The sequence below is a fragment of the Geotrypetes seraphini genome, chromosome 2 (genome assembly GCF_902459505.1).
Source record: "Geotrypetes seraphini chromosome 2, aGeoSer1.1, whole genome shotgun sequence".
In the NCBI taxonomy this organism is placed as follows: Eukaryota; Metazoa; Chordata; class Amphibia; order Gymnophiona; family Dermophiidae; genus Geotrypetes; species Geotrypetes seraphini.
The window spans coordinates 144,461,232-144,481,236 of NC_047085.1; the positions used below are offsets into that span (position 1 = coordinate 144,461,232).

The following is a 20,005-nucleotide window of genomic DNA, read 5'->3' on the forward strand; positions in this document are numbered from 1 at the left end:
GATTGGGAGCGAGCCTGAGTTTGCTGTTGCTGACGAGGTCGGCGAGGTTGTTGCGGAGGTGGATGAAGAGGTCTGGCTGAGAATCTGCGTTGGTATGAAGACTGCTGTCTTTAGGGGCGAGCAGGCGGAGTCTTCTTCTTCGGTTTGATGAGAGTATCCCACCTGGTCTCGTGAGCAGAGAGTTTCTGGGTGGTGGAGTCTAGGGACTCTCCGAAAAGTTCATCACCAAGACAAGGTGCATTAGCCAGGCGGTCTTGGTGGTTAACGTCAAGGTCGGAAACTCTCAGCCAGGCCAGACGTCTCATAGCAACCGCCATGGCCAAAGCTCGAGAGGTGAGCTCGAAAGAATCATAAATAGAGCGCACCATGAATTTGCAGAGTTGGAGCAGACTGGAAATGTGTTGTTGGAAAAGAGGGACCTTACGTTCAGGAAGATACTTTTGTAATGAAGAGAGTTGTTGAACCAGATGTTGCTTCATGTAGAAGGAGAAGTGAAAGGTGTAATTAGTGGCTCTGTTTGCAAGCATTGAATTTTGATAAAGGCGCTTGCCAAATTTATCCATCGTTTTGCCCTCTCTGCCAGGAGGGGTAGAAGCATAAATACTGGATCCCTGGGTTTTCTTCAAGGTGGATTCGACAAGAAGAGATTCAAGGGGTAGTTGGGGTTTGTCAAACCCCGGGATAGGGTTGACCCTGTAGAGACTATCCAGTTTTCTAGGGGCCCCCGGTACCGAGAGAGGGTTCTCCCAATTCTTGTAGAAAGTTTCCCGTAAGATGTCGTGGACGGGTAACTTTAGAAATTCTTTGGGGGGTTGCTCGAAGTCTAGGGCATCTAAGAAAGCCTGTGACTTCTTAGAGTCAGATTCCAATGGGATAGAGAGAGCCGCTGACATTTCCCGAAGAAATTTGGTGAACGAGGATTGTTCAGGCTTGGAACCGGTATCGATTGTGGAGGGCTCCTCGTCGGTTGAAGAAGCCTCATCGTCGGTACCGGGTTGGGATTCTTCCCAGAGGTCCGGGTCCCTGACGTCGGTGTGTATAGGACGGGACGGTGGTGTGGATGGTTCTGCGTGGTGAGTCTTAGAGAGAGATTTGCCAGAACGCATGGAGATGGTACCGGGGGAAGAGGAGCGGTGCCGGTCTCGGGGGGCTTGGCGACGGTCCCAATGTCGGAGAGGATCGGCATCAGAGTGTAGTTGCACGAGAGGGTTGATGGGTTCCGCCGCGAGCACCGGCATGGACGTGTTTAATGGTACCGATGGAGTCGACTCCGGTGGTATGGTGCAAGGCTCGGGCCGGTCCGGTACCGGAAGGAGCGGGGTCAATATGGTTGGCAACAGGTGCTGTAGTTGTTGCTGTAGCTGCTCCTGTAATTGAGTTTGGAGTATGGCCGCAATGCGGTCGTCCAGAGGAGGCACCGGTACCGCTTTTTTCTTTTTCAGTACCATAGTTGCTGCTCTACGCCCCGGCGATGAGGAGGCCGATGATGAGGCACTCACCGAAATCGGGGTGGAGCGTTTACGGGGTCGGCTGGATGCCGGGAGGACCGGTGTCGCCGCCGTGGCAGGAGGGTGCTCAAGGGAAGTGGAAGGCTTCTTAGCCGGCTTACCTGATGCCATCGACCCCGAGGAAGGATCAGGCGGTGTGGAGGTAGTCGGTGCCGACTTTAGCGGCGCCGTCGATGGTGTGGCAGACTCCATGGCAGATCCGGTGCCAAAAAGGATGTTCTGCTGGATCTGCCTATTCTTTAACGTACGTTTTTTAAGAGTAGCACAGCGGGTGCAGGTGTCAGCCCGATGCTCTGGACCCAGGCACTGTAAGCACCAATTGTGCGGGTCAGTGAGAGAGATCGGGCGTGCACACCACTGGCACTTCTTAAAACCCGGCTGAGGGGGCATGAATGGAAACACGGCCTCCGCAAAATCAAACCCGGAGGCCTGTATGTTGGCAACAGGCCCCGCCGGGGCCGGCCAGAAAAATAAAGAAAAAGACAAATTAAAGAATTTTTTTTTTTTTTTTAAGACGAAAAAGAGACCCGAAGGGAAAAAAGCAAAAAAGGAAGAAAATTACGCGAGCGGGAAGGCAAAGTAGAATATTTCAACAGCCGTTGAAAGCACATGCGTCTTCTTCGCTCCGCGGAAACGAAGAAACTGGGGACCACGCTCTCCTCCGTCGAGCGGGAAGGCACCCGCGCATGTGCGGTGCGGTCAACTAGAACTTTCTAGTTAAAAGTGTCCGTACCGGGGCTCCGTCGGTGACGTCACCCATACGTTAAGAATATGCTGCCTGCTTGTCCTGGGATAAAAGGAGGTATTGATGCCCTGTATAAGACTTTGGCGAGACCTCATTTAGAATACTGTGTACAATTCTGGAGGCAGCACCTTCAAAAAGATATGAAAAGGCCGGAAAGGCGGGAGAGGGGAGATATGATAGAGACGTTTAAACACCTACATAATGTAAATGCACATAAGTCGAGTCTCTTTCATTTGAAAGGAAACTCTGCAATGAGAGGGCATAGGATGAAGTTAAGAGGTGATAGGCTCCAGAGTAATCTAAGGAAATACTTTTTTACAGAAAGGGTGGTAGATGTGTGGAACAGTCTCCCGGAAGAGGTGGTGGAGACAGAGACTGTATCTGAATTCAAGAAAGTCTGGGATAAGCACAAGGGATCTCTCTGAGAGAGAAAGAGAGAATGGTTACTGCAGATGGGCAGACTAGATGGGCTATTTGGCCTTTATCTGCCATCATGTTTCTATGTTACCGTATAGAAAAGATTCTACCAGCCTTTGGGTTATTTTTTTTTCAGTATGATGCTGCGTTTTGGTTCAGAAAGATAGAATTACTCAAGTGTGTGGACTCTGCAAAAGGAAGACCAGTCTTGAAATGTAACACTTGTTTAAGATAGAACATAAAGCCTGCCAGAAGCAGTGCCAGCTTGAAAGCTCCCAATAAAAAGTGAAGCAAGCCAACAGTTTTCTTTGGACTATCAATTCCACAAATCTTGTGTATCTGTAAAGCTTCAACAGCAGCAAAATGATCTGTGCCCTCATCACTTCAAGCTCCAGTCTTATGAATGAGAATGTGAAAGCTGGTTTAAAAAAAACCACCCTGCAAATAAAAACAAGGAAGTGAAATCTGTTAAGTCTTGCCAAGTATGATAATAAGAAAACCACAGAAAATCTCTGCCTGAGGTTTTAGCGGTCAGGCTTTTTTCCCCCTTCATGTTTTTTGAAGCTAGTGAAACTTTTATATTAGAAGCAAAAGCACAACATAAAATCCAATACACAATCAGCTGGTCTGGATGAAATCAGAATCAAGATAGATTGTTTATACTGGATCCTGTACTGTCTGTTGGAATCTCTGTATTTTGATGTGCTGTTATGAGTGAAACACTTTACTATCAATTATTTGTAGCGCCTTTCTATTTGAATTTTCTTGTTTGTTAGGCTGTGCACCATCTTGTCCTGCACTGTCAGTTAAAGATGATATAGCAAATTAGATATAAATCATTCATTCAATATTGTAGGGCAAGGTGATTTTACATTCAATTTTTTTGTTGCTGTCAGTATAAAATTAACTTATCCCACAAAAGAACAATTACACTACTATCAAATTATTTTGTCAAGAGAATCTAGTATTAAAAATATATAAAATGCTGAATATAAAAATCCAAGATCACAAAATTATCTAATTGTCACCAATTTTGTGAATATCACGAAGAAAAAAAGGAGGTAGAATTCCAACTCAATTACTATTTTATCATCTGTAAAAAGCATGTCATTTGTAAATACACTTATCCACCATAGCAGAGGTCACGCTAATATTTTTACTGGGGTTTTATTTTCAATTATGAATAATATATAACATTAAAATTTGTCTTTTAAATACTGTTGAACCAAAACGCTGAAAAGCTTTCAAGATTAATTTTGGATAAAAGTGATGTGGTAGCCATGGTGGTCCACTTTCAAAGATAATAGAAACAGAACAAAGAAAAGGAAATGATAGTCCAATAATAAAAGGTATCTTCTTTTTTTTCTTTCTTTTGTTTTCTTTCTGTTTATTACCAAGATCAATTTTCAAAGGATAAGGTGTTGGAAGACTCACTTAAAAATTCAAAAGTAGTGGTGAAATCAATTCGATAAGATACTCCTTAACAGCATGACAAGAAATCATTCTCTCTAGTATACCCTTTTCTTGAATGTTTCTTCGATGTCAGTAAATGGTGGAATTTAACAGGTCATCCTGCTGTCAGCTGAAAAGTGTGAGCTCTTTCAGGATTCCACTCCCTATCCAGGTCAGTATTTGTAATTTTCTCCTCTTTGGTCTTCTACTAGTCTAGATAGATGGTCATACAAGTTCCCAATAGGTATAATGGTCCTACAAATTAACTTATTGTTAAATGCTGTTCTTTTTGCAGCCTTCTATGTGCGTCTTAAGTATTGTTTAAATTCTGTTTCAGTACTGATATTCACTTCCTCTCATAGAAGCAGTATTTCTTCATTTTCTGTACCTTCAATATCAAAATACCCCTTCTATAAGACCATCAAACATTTCAAAGTTTCTATCATACACTCTTTTCCTCTTCTTTCCTCTAACAAGTTTGCAAGTCTTAAGCCACTATGTTTATCCCTCCTGAACAAAGTCCAATAGAAGATCAAGGAAGGCTGTGCTTTAATTATTAGAATTCTTCCAAGGTATGAATGCACATGCAAATAAAAATAAACCAGCTGACATGCAGTATTATCAAATGTCTTCTGAAAAAGTTCTTTATAAGAGATTCCTTAGGAGAGGGGACTTCACTAATCTTTAAGTTGGGGCCACTGAAGGAGAGCCAACATATAGTCACAACACTGACCAAAGTATACCTACATCTATTTCCCCCATGCAGTCAGACATCCTGTATTTGAAATGGAGGGGAAGATAACCACAAACTAAAACACTAATGGAAGAAAAAAGTTAAATTGAAACCCTAAGATGCCAGACTGTACACGATGCAACACTAAAGCAATAGAAAGAAATGCAGTTCCTCCAGTACAGTACAAAATAAAAAGCTAGCAGATGTAAATGCTCAAATTGACATGTTTCAATCACTAAACTGAAAATAAAATAAATTTTCCTATCTTTGTTGTCTAGTGATTTTAGCCTAATGATTAGTGCAGTGGATCAAGAACCAGATTTGACTGACTTGCCAAGAGTCACAAGGAAATGCAGGATTTAACCCTCCATGTCCAAAAATGTACCTGCATATAATATGTAAACAACTATGACTGCAAATGCATAAAAGCAGTATATCAAAACCTATCCCCTTTCCATGTTTCCCAGTCTCTGGTTCTGCTTTCCTCTGCCTGTGCTCTTAATTCTGTTACTAGGCCTCCTGTACATTTATTTCTTTTCTTTCCTCCTTACTTTTTCACATTCTACCCTATATCCATCTTTAGCATTGATCTTCCATGTTCAGCTTTCTTCTAAAATCTATCTAGTTTTTCCATTCTTTCCTTTCCCTCCTATTCATTTACACCATCTCCTCCATCCCTCTTTCCTTCTATCCATGTGCATTATTGCCCCCTGTGTCCGTCTCTGTCCCTCCCCAAGTCCAGCTTCTCTTCAGGGCTGTCGAGTCAGAAGCAATTTTAGGTAGATTCCGAATTGGTAAAAATGTACTGATTTGAACTTCAAAATAAAAACTTAACATTAAAATAAACTGTAAATTTATCATTATATGTATCAAAGGTTTGGTATACCAACTCCAAAGCCCTACTCCCCTTCCTCCTGTTCCTTCTCCCCCCTCAACCTCTACCTCCCCTCCAAACTCTACAGTCCTACTTCCTTCCTCCTGTTCCTTCTCCCCCCCAACCTCTACCTCCCCTCCAAACTCCACAGTCCTACTCCCCTTCCTCCTGTTCCTTCTCCACCCTCAACCCTACCTCCCCTCCAAACTCCACAGTCCTATTCCCCTTCCTCCTGTTCCTTTTCCCCCCTTAACCTCTACCTCCCCTCCAAAGTCCAGCAGCATATCTCCTTCCCTTTCTCTGTGGCTCCAGCATCTCTCTCTCCCCCTCCCCACCCAACCCACACACTCTTTGAGATCTACCAGGAATGTCACAGTCAGCTGGATTGGCTAGTGTCAGAGACAGGATGCTGGAACTGATGAGCCTTTGGTCTGACTCAATACAAAACATCTTATGGTCTATTTTTGAATTATTTTATTTATAACTTATATCTCGCATTATCCACACAGATACAATAAAACATGCATAACGTTTAAAAATACATGTTAATTTAAGTGAGCAGGTTTTAGATAACTTTCCTTACTAAAGAGAGCTGTGAAAAGATATATCTACCAAATATGAAGTAGATTATTATACCTAAGTATTTCATATGGATAAAAGACTTTCAGACTGACATAAAAATTATTTGAAATAAAAAAAATGTGGTTAAAAATGCTTACAAACGTTGATGGCCCAATTACTATCTACAGTACTGCATGCAAGGCAGTTCTAGTAGCTGGTAAACTAGTGTTTTAAGGGGCTGCCATACTTTTCCAAATTACAAAAGTCTCTTTATAAACGATAAGTGACTGCCAACCCCATCAGACACCAAAAGGGCTTTAAGTACCTTTGCCCCAAAAGAGCTTTAAAGCATAACGTAGGTATGGAAGACAACTAAGAAAGATTGGCACCAAAAAGGGTAGACAAATGATACACAACAAGCAAACACAGCGGTCATAAACGTCAAGACAATTCCTGCGTTCCTTTCACACAATTAACTCTGCCTCCCGCAACTACAACAGAATCCCCTCGTTCCAATCAAAGCCGGAATTCGGCCCGAGAGGGTGCGAGAACGCCTGGTGCTTCCATCAGGAACATCATTCAGAAAATCGCAATGCACGAGGAGGCATCGGCAGCCCCACATCCTCGTCATTACAGGTCTGCAGATCGCACTGGCAGAGATTCCAAGTCACACACCATTTGACTGCCCTCGCACGCCGAACACCCCTCCTCTCCTCCACAGTTACTGCTCTCCCTCTCATTCTTTCCAGCCCAGCAAAACCTTTCCCTCCCTTCCCCGAACGCGACCCGATCCCTCTCTCAAACAATCCCCCATCCATCCTACCTTCAAACTCATGCCTGAGGTCGATCGCCACCGACCCCACCGAGTTCCTTCTCCGGCGCCCCGCCCCCTCTGACGCAACTTCCCTCCTTCGGCCGCGTTCCGCCCCGCCGGAAACAGGAAATTGCGTTCGGGGGGGGGGGCGGGACGCTGAAGAAGGAGGAGGGGGGGATCTGCGTTTTGAATGTCTTCCAAGTTCTGATTTACCTGTGACCGCACTGCTATCTTCCAGCTCACTGAGTCTTTGTGTTGGGGTTGTCCGACAGCTGTCTGGAGGAAGGGCCCAGGACCTGTTTGCCTTCTCTAAGGAGAGAACACCCGAGCCGTAGCTTAGGTTTCGGGAGCCTGCGAAGTGTCTCCCAGACTCATGCATTGCACTCAAATTTGCACACGCTTGGAAGGACTTGCATATGCATTGGACCAGTGGTTCCCAAACCTGTCCTGGGGGACCCCCAGCCAGTCAGGTTTTCCAGATATCCCTAATGAATATGCATGAGAGAGATTTGCATATAATGGAAGTGACAGGTATGCAAATCTCTCTCATGCATATTCATTAGGGATATCTGGAAAACCTGACAGGCTGGGGGTCCCCCAGGACAGGTTTGGGAACCACTGCATTGGACGTTCCCACCGTGAATTCCTTGGAATATGTGAAGCAAAACTTTTCTACACCCTTAAGCTTTATTTTTCTACAGTTTTGAAAATGGGTTTTCCGTCTTAACTACTTTGAATATGTCTCTAAGTATTTTCTGTGTGTGAGTTGCGTACATGTGGAAATGGCTTTTTTAAAATGTGTACTGTATATATGTGCATGTGTAAGTATACTTGCCAACTGGAGCTTGTTCACTATTAAGAGGTGTTCCTGGCATCTGCATTTGGATGAAGCTGTTGTATATTTATTTATTTTTAATATGTGTCTGCTTTAGAGTTCATATGCACAGTTGCATTTTCCTTGAATGAGGTGTAACTTTGTGTGACAGCTTTTGTGCACTGCTAAGGATTATTGTAGGAGCCTCTTGGATAAAGTGAGCTAAACATATAACTTGTCTTTATAAAATAGAATTGTCGGTTGTTGGGGTTTTTTTTTTAATTAACTAGACCGCTGTTGTAAAACTACTTCCCATATGTATTCATTTGGTAACACGTTAAGTCAATAAAAGTTGTCTGAATCTGTAAAGGATGCTCCTTCCTTCTTGATGAAAGAACTCCATAAATGTTTTAACATCCACCCTACTCTAGTGCAGTGATTCCCAACCCTGTCCTGGAGGAACACCAGGCCAATCGGGTTTTCAGGCTAGCCCTAATGAATATGCATGAGAGAGATTTGCATATGATGGAAGTGATAGGCATGCAAATTTGCTTCATGCATATTCATTAGGGCTAGCCTGAAAACCCAATTGGCCTGGTGTTCCTCCAGGACAGGGTTGGGAACCACTGCTCTAGTGGATGATGTCTCATTGTGAACTAGGCATAGTCCATAAAAGGAACAGTTGTACATTTATTTAATAAAACTAGGCAAATTTTTTCTGTGCCTTTAAATAACTGAACACCGATTAAAGAAACCTGAAATTTTTGTTTTGTATGAGTCTTCCTTTTCAACCTGTTAGACCAATGGTCTCAAACTCAAACCCTTTGCAGGGCCACATTTTGGATTTGTAGGTACCTGGAGGGCCTCAGAAAAAATAGTTAATGTCTTATTAAAGAAATGACAATTTTGCATGAGGTAAAACTTTTTATAGTTTATAAATCTTTCCTTTTGGCTAAGTCTTAACAATAATATTGTAATTTATAGCTAAAGAGACATATGATCAAGAAACTGTTTTATTTTACTTTTGTGATTATGATAAACATACCGAGGGCCTCAAAATAGTATCTGGTGGGCCGCAAGTTTGAGACCACTGTGTTAGACCAATCTGCACCAATGGGTCTTCTGTTATGTCCCTTCCGAATTCCATATGCTAGGTATTCAATCCCAACCCGCAATCTGGGAGTTGAATAAATCCACAACTTTTCTAAGCACATGCTCCACCCTCTTATCCTGAGAACCAGTATACATATTCAGTTACAATTTCTTCAAGAAATCCTTGTGGAAGTCTTTTGCAGTTGCTCTGCTTCTATTTCTTATTTTTTTCGCATAAAGTTTGTTTCTCGGTGGCTTCTGTGCCTTGAGACCCCTCCCCAGTGGTCCCCTATCGGAGAAAAGGATGCAGTCCTGCAGTGCCAGGCTGCAGCTTCACAGAGAAACTCAGGTGGATCTGTGGAGCCAGCCTGTTGTGTGCCACCCTTCTTAGAGTACCTAGGATGCCTTCCCTTGGGAGTCTGCTGGCTGGTGACCCTGTCACAGGTTTCAAGCAGAGGCTGTGTGCATCTGGAGGGAAACCCATCTGAGTTTCAAGGGGCAGGCTGCCTTTCCTGCCTCCAACCGCGTGGCAGAGGATCCATGGGGGTGGAGGTTGTAGTCAGTGTCTTGCTGGCTGGCAGTCGGAAGATCTTCAGTTTTCTGCATTTGGTGCTGTTTCTGAGGAAGAAAGTCCTTTTTCTCAACTCAAATGCTTAAAAAAAATGCTGACAGGCAAAGGCACTACAGAACTGTGAGCACCTCCATTATGTTCTATGGGAACTTCAGGGATGGCTTGTGAGGAGCTTTAATTTAATTTTCACATTTTTGAGGGGAGGGTTCAGGTCTCCCACCTCCCCAGATCCCATATCACTATTTTATATTTTCGAGTGTTTGTTATTTTGGGTCTATGACTTTTATAAAAAAAATATATATATATATCATCCAGCACAAAACTGTCAGCTGGCACAAAACACTTGCATTCCAAGTCTGGGAACTTTTGTAGTGTCTCAACAGCTCCCTGCCGTTGATGTGGGGCATGAATTTCCACTGGAATTTATTTGGCTTCTCTGGAAAGCTTTGTTTAAGGACCCCACTCGTTCATAGCAGAGCTTCCTGTTTGGGAGCCCTCTCGTCTTGCCATAGTGGACCTCGATTGCTTCAGTTGCCATTCAGAAGTAATGCCCATTATGTCTCCTGACACTGCATCTATTTTGGATCCGGCTGAAACCATTGCCAGGACTGAGAGTCTGGATTTGGGGGATGACCCTGCGGTATGCAGGCTTTTTCAGCTTGGTTCTGTTTCTCTTCTCATTGCTGATGTTCTCAAAGAGCTCAAACTGTATCCTCTTCTTTCCACTTCTCGGTGGACCACTCCAAGATGCTGTCTTCCTTTTTTCCATCCCAGCCACAGCTTCTTGGGCTGATTCAAGCAGAGTTCATTCCAAGGGCCAGCTTCTCTTTGGTAAAGGCCAAAGAGACGTTCTTAAGACCAGTGTGGCTGAACGCCGTCCTAAGTCTCTCCCTGTGAACAGGTCACGTCAGTAAGTGGGCGGGGATCATACTAATTTTCTTTCCTCCCGCAGATTTCATCAGGGGCTCTGCAGGATCTTCCTCTCAGAGATATTCCCATGTCTACTGCCCTTGTTGCAACAGTTCCAACGCCAGGCGGCCTCAGGTTCCCGAGCAACGGCTGCTCCTAAGAAGACCCAATAATGCCAGGAGTCAGTCGGAACTTCCTTGCATTGGAGGTCACCTTTCTCATTTTTATTAGGAGTGGACTTGTGTTTTATTGGATCAATGGGTACTGGACATCATTTGGGAGGGGCACAAGAGAGACTTCTTTTGCCTGCCTTCGGATTTATTTTTGGACTCTCCGACAGGTTGGCCGGAAAGGGAGGCCCGAGTCCACGCTACTGTGCAATGTCTCTTAGACATCGAAGCAATAGAACCCATTCCAGATCATGAATTGGGCTTAGGCAGATACTCCGTATATTTCATCGTGTCAAAGAAAGGCTCGGTAGCCTGGAGGCCCGTTCTGGATTTCAAGTTGGTCAACTGCTTCTTGCAGATTCCTTATTTCTGTATGGAAGCAGTGCGCACAGTCATAGCAGCTTTCTCTCCAGAAGAGTTTTTGGCACCTTGGATCTCACAGAGGCTTATCTCCATATTCCAATATACCTGAAACATCAAAGGTTTCTGCATTTCCATGTTCTGCAACAGATTTCCATGCTTAAAAATAGTGCTAGTGGGCCATGTTCAGGAGCCATGCACTAACTGTGGTATTAGCGTGCACCACCCTTATATTAAAAAGTACATTTTATAGCACAGAGTGTGTTTGGGGGCAGAGTCTGCATGCCCTGCACTAATCTGTTAGCGTATATACATTGGCATGCACTGACCAATTAATGCAAGAGCCGTTACCAGATAAAAAATTAGGTGACAGTAAGGGCTCACATGGTAGTGTGGCTATTAATAGGGAAAGCCAAATTGTGACCATTTTAGAGACACACTGAAAATAGCACAGGCCACTTTTTAGCGTCGCTTAGTAAAATGGCCCCTAGTAATCAAATTATATCAAACTCAATAAACATGATATATTGTAAAACCCCGCTGAAGAAAACTCACAGACAGAGCTGCAACGTAGTTATTAAAGAAATTTTGACTGTTCTTAGCACATCTACAATAGGCATCACTCTTGCAGGTGTCTTATAAATTTGGATACAGTAGATATTTCTTTGTTCCAGGAGGGCCCACATATTTGTATAGAAATGAAAGAGTTAAAGTGGGAGTTACACCTGGGTCCCATTGTTCAAAATCCACTTCCCTAACCTGTAGGCTTCTCTTTACACTTGCTTGCTGATCTGTTAGGAATGGCCATAATACCCAAAGCTGTTATAGAGCCTGGTATCTATCATTACTTTTATTTCTTAGGGGGGGGGGGGGGGGATAGGGTAGGTAGCCACTGGGAGATTAAAGAGGAGTCATGACTTCATCTTGCTAGTGGTCAGCTGCTCAATTAAGGCACTTTTTTGTACCCTGGATGTGATTTAAAACAGGTCTAGATTTTTAAAAAGTCCTTTCTTTTGCTTTTGATTAGAGAATGACATGGGGACAAATTTATCCCTGCAGGAGCTCAATTTCCCCGCGAGTTTTGTCGCTGTCCTTGTCTCTGTCCCATTCCTGTAAGCTCTACTTTAACCGCACAAGTCTCAAACACTTATGGTTTTAAAGTGTTTGAGGCTTGTGCAGATGAGGATGGAGCTTGAAGGAATGGGGCAGGGACAGGAAAAGAACTCGCGGGGATGGGATGGGAAAATGAGTTCCCGCAGGGACGGGGAAAAATTTGTCCCCGTGTCATTCTCTACTTTTGAGATTTCTTCCCATTCCGTTATTGCAGAAAGATGTCCTAATTTTGGATTCATCCTAGTCCCGCCCAAAACATGTCTCCAAACCTCCCCCCCCCCCCTACTATTTGGATGAATTGTAGTGTAACATGTCCAACTTTGGCCTTTTGAAAGTCATGATTTGGACATTTTTTTGGCTGTTTTGAGATGTTCATCTGCTCTGAAAATGAGTGTCATTGTATATTAAGAGAGAACTGTGGAGATTTGCATTATGGGAGTAGCACCATATGGCTGGCTCAGTGTTACCTCCAGTGGGATGTACTTTCTTGCAGCTCGAGAAAAAATGAGGAATTCACTTGCTTAAGCTACATACACACATGTATTTTACTCACAGCTCTGGGAGAAATCTCTTGAAGAGTAGTTTCAAATAACTTCACAAGTTGAGATCTTAATTTTATTTACAAACCTTATATGCCCCCTCCTCCCCCCCATTTACTAAACTGCGATAGCAGTTATTAGTGCAAGGAGCCACGCTGAATGCTCTGCGCTGCTCGCGATATGAGTGTCGGAAGCAGCGTGGAACATTCTGCATGGCTCCCTGTGCTAATCATTGCTATCACAGTTTAGTAAAAAAGGGGGGGTGGAGGATAATTGCTTACTTAGTAAAATACCTTTCTTCCTGGAAAAGCCTGAAAAACACAAAAAAAAATTTTTTTGAGGAAAGGGTCTTGAACTTTGAAATTTTGTTGAGAAATACAGAATAATTGTCCTAGAGGGGAGGTTATGGTCTGAATCTTCCCACATATGAAGTATTTTGGCTTTGCATTTAGAGAAAATTCTAGGTATTCTCTGCAATTGCCAAATGAATAAAAATGTATTACAAACAAGCAATGTTGGTCCTTGTTTGTTAATATTTTCTTGCACTGAAGCTTCAGGTATAAAATATAGATACCACTAATGTTTTAAAGTTTACATTTGAGAATAAGGCAGCATTTATATAGTATAATGACAATGACCATTGACTGCCATTTTATGCTAATATCTAATTTTTAATTAAAAAAAATTACAGTATCTGCTGCTGCTCCTTGTGACCCTGGGCAAATCACTCAATTCCCCCCATTGCCCCTGGTACATTAGATAGATTGTGAGCCCTCTAGGAAAGACAGAAAAATGCTTGAGTGCCTGAATAAATTCATGTAAACCAGGGGTCTCAAAGTCCCTCCTTGAGGGCCCCAATCCAGTCGGGTTTTCAGGATTTCCCCCAATGAATATGCATGAGATCTATGTGCATGCGCTGCTTTCAATGCATATTCATTGTGGAAATCCTGAAAACCCGACTGGATTGCGGCCCTCAAGGAGGGACTTTGAGATCCCTGACGTAAACCATTCTGAGCTCCCTTGGGAGAGCAGTATAGAAAATTAAATAAATTTGTTTCTACATTGATCTACATAAACATTTCTCCATTGGAATATCTGGGACTTTTCCACTTCTAAAAGAGAAGAGGAAAGTGTGGAATAGCCTGTAAATTTCATGGCTCCACATCATTCTCTTCTTGGTTGGGCTGAGAACTTGTCCCCTTATACTCAGTTGTGATAAATAGATTCCTGCAGCTTTCCAGGTCCTTATGATTTTGTTTGCATTAGGGCTCAGCTGACATCTAGTGACAGCTACTGGAATTTTTCTTGCCTAAAATTCATGCACTGTGTGTTCAATATACCATAATAGCATGAGGCATTCTTAAAAGATCTGAAAACTGACATCAATTTATAAGTAATAAACAAGATAGTAAGCAGTCAATGTTTCTCTTGCCATTATAACTATCCATGCATTTTTATAATTAATTATGGGAAAGACTGAATAAAAGATATGCATAGAGAGGCAAAATGTAACTCAGTTATTGCAAGTCATCATATAAGATGGGTGGTTAAACTCACATACTGGAAAATTGTGTTTTGCTCAATATATTGTAAGAACATGTACAACATTAACCTATTTGAAACTACATTTACCCAAAGGTGGATATTGTCTGATGTAGAGCTAGTTTATGGTGATTATTTTGAAATCTTTTTGCAATTTCCATGAAATAATTCAGGAATTTACATGTGGAAAAAAAAAATAATTTTTTTTATATCATGATTTTAGAAAGGGTTCATCTTACATGTGGGTGTCCAGAATACATAGAAATTGCAAAGGAATATGTTGGGGACATGATTTTGGTGTGGTCTTGGTATAGCAACAATCTACTTATGTATTCCCCACCAGAAGTGTAGCCAGGATTTGATGTCTGGGGGAGCAAACCTTTTGTAAAATAAGTGCTGCAGGCCCAATTTGCATAGAGGTGCCATTTTATTCAAAATCTGTTTGGGGGAGTGGCTGTTCCCCTTGCACCTCACCTTGCTATGCCTCATAAAGGGCATACACATGTATGACCTGTCATATATATATATATATACACACACACACACAATGGGATGTATAAATGCTCCCAGGCATATAGAGTGCTTGCTTGCTTTAGCCAGCCCTTTACAGGAAGGATAAGAACATAAGAATAGGCTTACTTGGTCAGATCAGTGGTCTAGCTAGCCCAGTATCCTGTCTTTACGGAGGCCAATCCAAGTCACTAGTACTTGGCAAAAACCCAAATAGTAGCAGCATTCCATGCTACTGTTCCATGTCTGTCTCAATAGCAGACTATGGACTTTTCCTCCAAGAATTTGCCCAAACCTCTTCAATCCTTTGTTTTATTTTCCCCTCCAAATTGAAAATAAAAATGTCACTCTGGCAAATTCTGCATAGTCTGCTTAACTTAATTGATTAATAGGCTTAATAGGCACCTATAATTAGAACTTAGCATCTCATAATTGGCTTTACTTGGACAATTGAAAGTTACGCACCTAACTAAAAAAAAAAACACGATTCTATAAAAAGTAGGCACCTAATCCAAAGTGCCAACCTAACATTGGGCATAGGGGCGGATTATGGGTGTGGCACCTCTTTGTGAATAATCACCGTTAGGCACCTAACTTAGGTGCAGGTATTTAGGCATAAATAGGGTACACCTGAAGTTAGGATGCCTAGCGTGATTTTAGTGCATTTAACTTTATAGAATCATGCTTAGTGCTGCACCAGTTGCTGCCTAAATTTTAGGTGCACTTTATAAAATTGGGCCATCTGTAGTTGTTTAACAGCATTAATATGTATAGGTTTACAAAATGGATCTCATACACAAATAAGTACCAATACTAAGGGGCTCATTTTCAAAGTACATAGACGTCTCAAAATGGCCCAAAAAGTCCATCTGCCAAAAATTTACAAATTGCGATTTTGGAACGGCAGAATTTGGATGTCCTACACTGCAGTTCATCCAAATAGCAAGGGGGCGTCTCCATTGATTTTTTTGCCAAATATATCTGTAAAATATCTGCTTCCATTGCACTTGTTGGCAAATGCACATGCACTCCTGCAGTTATTTTAGGAAAGGCCCTAAGTCTGCAGATCCGTTAAAAAAAAATATCATTGGGAATAAGCATGGGCATCTCAATTCTGATTTCTACATTGTTCATAAAATGGGGTTCCGTGAGTTTAGCTCAAACACTAGGAAGTCCAATTTCTTCTTGATATAATCCTTTGTCGGTACAGTCAAAGCAGGGACTCTCATCAAAGTTAAACTAATTCTGTTGGTTATTATGGAGTTCAGGGGCCTATCTTTAGTAATTAGTGTAATTGCTTATATTCAGCTCTTTGAAAAAAAGAGTTGGACTAGTACTTAACCCCAAACAGACCCCCCCCCCCCTCAATGCAACTCCCCCCTCCTCCCTCCTTCACCAGTTCCCTTCTCTTTAGCCTCAAGCATGTCAACTGCTTCCCTAACGGTATATATACTGGATCTGCATTATTTCCTATTTGTACAGCATCTTGTAGCTCTTGAAATATACAGCTCCATTATTCTTGTAATTTCTCCTGGAAATGACCAGAATTCTCTCTGTAATTATCCTGGAAATGTCCAGTTGTCTCTTTTGTAATCCGCCCAGAACTGCAAGGTTGAGGTGGAATAGAAATCAGTAATGTAATGTAATGTACTTTAACTTTGATGAAAGTTTCATAAGTGTAGGCAACAAATTTAGGCTAATAAGAGAGGCTTAGAGCAAGGCTTGAGATTTATGGCCTCGTTTACAAAGCCGCGCTAGCGGCTGCCATGCGGCAACAGCCCCGAAGCCCTTTAAATCTCTATGGGCTTCGGGGCTGATAGCGCGGCTTTGCAAAAGAGGCCGTTAGGCCAGTGGTTCCCAACCCTGTCCTGGAGGAACACCAGGCCAATTGGGTTTTCAGGCTAGCCCTAATGAATATGCATGAAGCAAATTTGCATGCCTATCACTTCCATCATATGCAAATCTCTCTCATGCATATTCATTAGGGCTAGCCTGAAAACCCGATTGGCCTGGTGTTCCTCCAGGACAGGGTTGGGAATCACTGCGTTAGACAACTAGCACTGCTATGCAGTACAAAGTGCCTAACTTGGCTCATCAAACTGAGCTTCTGCATTAGTAGCTCATAGGAGTAACGTCAGGAAATACTTTTTCACAGAGAGGGTAGTAGCCTGGATGCCCTCTTGGTGGGGACAAAAACAGTAGTGGAGTTTAAAAATGTTTGAGATAGGCACAAAAGATTTCTAAATAGAGGATAGTATTGAAACAAAACTTGGCATATCAACAGCTATAACTTCATTTATGATGCTTAAATGGCAGCTCTAGCAGTGGGGAAGTGAAGCCAATGCCGGATGGACTGCTACAGTCTGTGTCCTGTATATAACAATAATAATAACAGTTTATATACTGCAATACCGTTAAGTTCTATGCGGTTTACAATAGATTAAGCGAGGTATAAATTGATTGAATTTAAGAGGGGGGGAAGAGGAGAGTTAATAGGACCGGAAATGCGTTGTTGAGGAGAGATTACTAGGACAGAGGAATCACTATGGAGGAGAAAGAAGATGAGAGGGTCAGTTGTCTAGATACTTTAGGAACAGTTGAGTTTTTAGATGTTTTCTGAATTCCTCATAAGTAGTGGGCGAAAGCAGTTGATCTAGGTCTTTACCCCTCAAAGTTGCTTGATGTGAAAGAAGGTGTTCATGGTGTTTTTTCAGTTTACAACCTCTAACGGGGGGAAACGAAGTAGGAATGAGAGCTTATATGGCATCACAGATCAGGATAGGCTGCAGTAACTTCATCCTATGCCCTCTCATTATGGAGTTTTCCTTCATTTGAAAAAGGCTCACCTCCTGTACATTAATGTCACAGAGATATTTAAACATCTCTATCATATCCCCTCTCATAGCTGTTGTCATGTAGGCTTTAAGGATTATGCCCTTAAAACAGCAAATAAACTCCGCTTTTTATCAAGCCGTGCTAACATTCTAATCCTATGGGCGGCTCGGCATTCAGCTCGGCTTGCTTGGTGGCACAGTTTGATAAAAGGAGGGAATAGAATTTTATATGAATAAAGACAAGATATTCATCGAGGTTTGAGTTGCATTTATTTCTCAGTGCATTGGTAAATGAACCCCTAGCCAAGGACTTACAAATTTTAGAAGATAGTGTCTATGAGGGGCCATTGAAAAGTTCTTAGCCCAACCAACAAAGTTGGGGCAATTTCCATCTAGGGCTATACACTATATACATTATATTATATGGCTGCGCTAGCATTTAGCGTGCGCTAAATCCGCTAAAGTGCCTTAGTAAAAGACCCAGTTAGTCCAGTGATTTTCCAATTTTTTCATTCCATATTTTTCCAACAGAGCACAAAATTGGAAAATCACTGGACTAAGGGCTCCTTTTACTAAGTTGCGATAGTGGTTTTTAGCACGTGCTTAACATGCGCTAAATTGCCGTGCACGCTAGACGCTAATGTCAGCATTGAGCTGGCATTAGCTCTAGTAACATAGCAAGGATTTAGCGCGTGCGACAATTCTGAGCACGCTAAAAACGCTATCGCAGCTTAGTAAAAGGAGCCCTAAACGTGTATAGACCTCGATGGAGACTGCCCCAGCTTTGTTGGTTGGGCTGAGAACGTTTCAGCAGCCCATCGTAAGTATGAATTCAGTTCCAAATAAAGCTTGACAATTTGTTTTAAAGGTATTCCCATGTAGCTTTATCGAGTATCCCCTAGTCTTCATAATTTTTGAAAGAGTTAAAAAATTGATTCAAGTTTCAAGTTTAATTTTATTTGATGTATCGCTTATTACGAACTAAGCGATTAACAAAATATTGCAAACATTGATTAAATTATATAATATTGAACATTAAAAGGGTAAAATTAACAATTTCTTAATACTACTTTAGCAATAAGGGAATTGGACACACAAAACAATATAAACATACTATGACACATATGGAATGACCATGAGGGCTAAAAGTTACAAAAATATTGTTTCCCTAAAAGGGAGAGAGAGTGGTCTGAGAGGGGAGGGAAGAAACATTAGGAAGGGATTAAAAATTCTAAAATAGAAATTGGCAATGAAGTGAATTTAGAGATCAAAAGAGAGTTTAAAAAGAAATGATTTTAAATTAGTTTTAAATTGATTTAAATCTTTATTATTTCTGATATATAGAGGAAGGGTGTTCCAAGTAAGAGGAGCTACTACAGAGAAAATATCGTGGCGTTTTGTCCCTACTATTTTTAAAGAGGGAACCATTAATAGTTCTTGGGATTCGGATCGTAAAGAGCGATTTGAAGAATGGGGGATTAATAGACAATCTATAAATTGTGGTTCATTAGTATGTAATGTTTTAAAAATCAGTAAAGCTATTTTGTAAGTTATTCGGTTATTTATGGGCAGCCAGTGTGATTTGATTAGAAGAGGTGTTACGTGGTCGTATTTTTTACCTTTATGAATTATTTTAATTGCTATGTTCTGAACAATTTGTAAGCGTTTTTTTTCTTTTTGAGTAATATTATGTAGAAGAGAATTGCAGTAGTCAAGTCTTGATATGACAAGAGAGTGCATTAAAATATTTAAGGATTGCGGTTCTAAATATTTTGTCATTGAGCGAATTAAACTTTTACCCATTCTATACCACTCAGGATTTTGTAGACCTCAATCATATCTCCCCTTGGTCAACTCTTTTCTTTAGCCTTTCCTCATATGAAAGGAATTCCATCCCCTCTATCATTTTGGTTGCTCATAGTGTTATAGAATAAGGGAAATTCTTACCTAATTTAGGCATGAGAATTTATACCAGGTTTCACGTAGTATAAATCCTCATGCCCATAATTGGGTGTGGATCCTGGCACCAAGTGCTATCCAATAGCGCCCAACTCTGAGTGCTTTTTATAGAATAGCACTAGTTTTTATTATGGGCACCATTTATAGAACTGGGTCCTAAATGTGGATTAAATTATACATGTTATGGAACTTCATGCATATATATGAGGACAATTTTCAAATAGCTAATTTTTTTTTTTAGATAAAACACTGTTTAAGCCACCGAACAAGCTTCAAAAATAGCCTTTCCCATCCATATGTATCAGATATGCTGATCTGTTGAGAACATCTAAGAGAGGAATACACCTTTTGTGGAAGAAGAGCATGCAATCTCATTTTGATGCCCTTTTAAATATGCCATCTCAGAAAGATGAATTATGCATCAGTAGTCATGCTTATCCTAAATTGCATCTGTATATGGTTTTATGCTTCCTACAGTACCTGCCCGA

General features: G+C 41.6%; 1 protein-coding gene across 2 annotated transcripts in view; it reads right to left on the bottom strand.

Annotated features, from left to right (window-relative positions):
• Positions 1-7,228, bottom strand: part of YES1 (YES proto-oncogene 1, Src family tyrosine kinase) — a 141,178-nt gene extending 133,950 nt beyond the window's left edge. The window contains exon 1 of one of the 2 annotated variants that reach the window (XM_033933945.1): positions 7,114-7,228. The gene's annotated coding sequence lies outside the window, so the exon portion shown is untranslated. The remainder of the gene's footprint in view (positions 1-7,113) is intronic. The other variant, XM_033933944.1, reaches the window with a different exon arrangement.
• Positions 7,229-20,005: the final 12,777 nt, after the last annotated feature.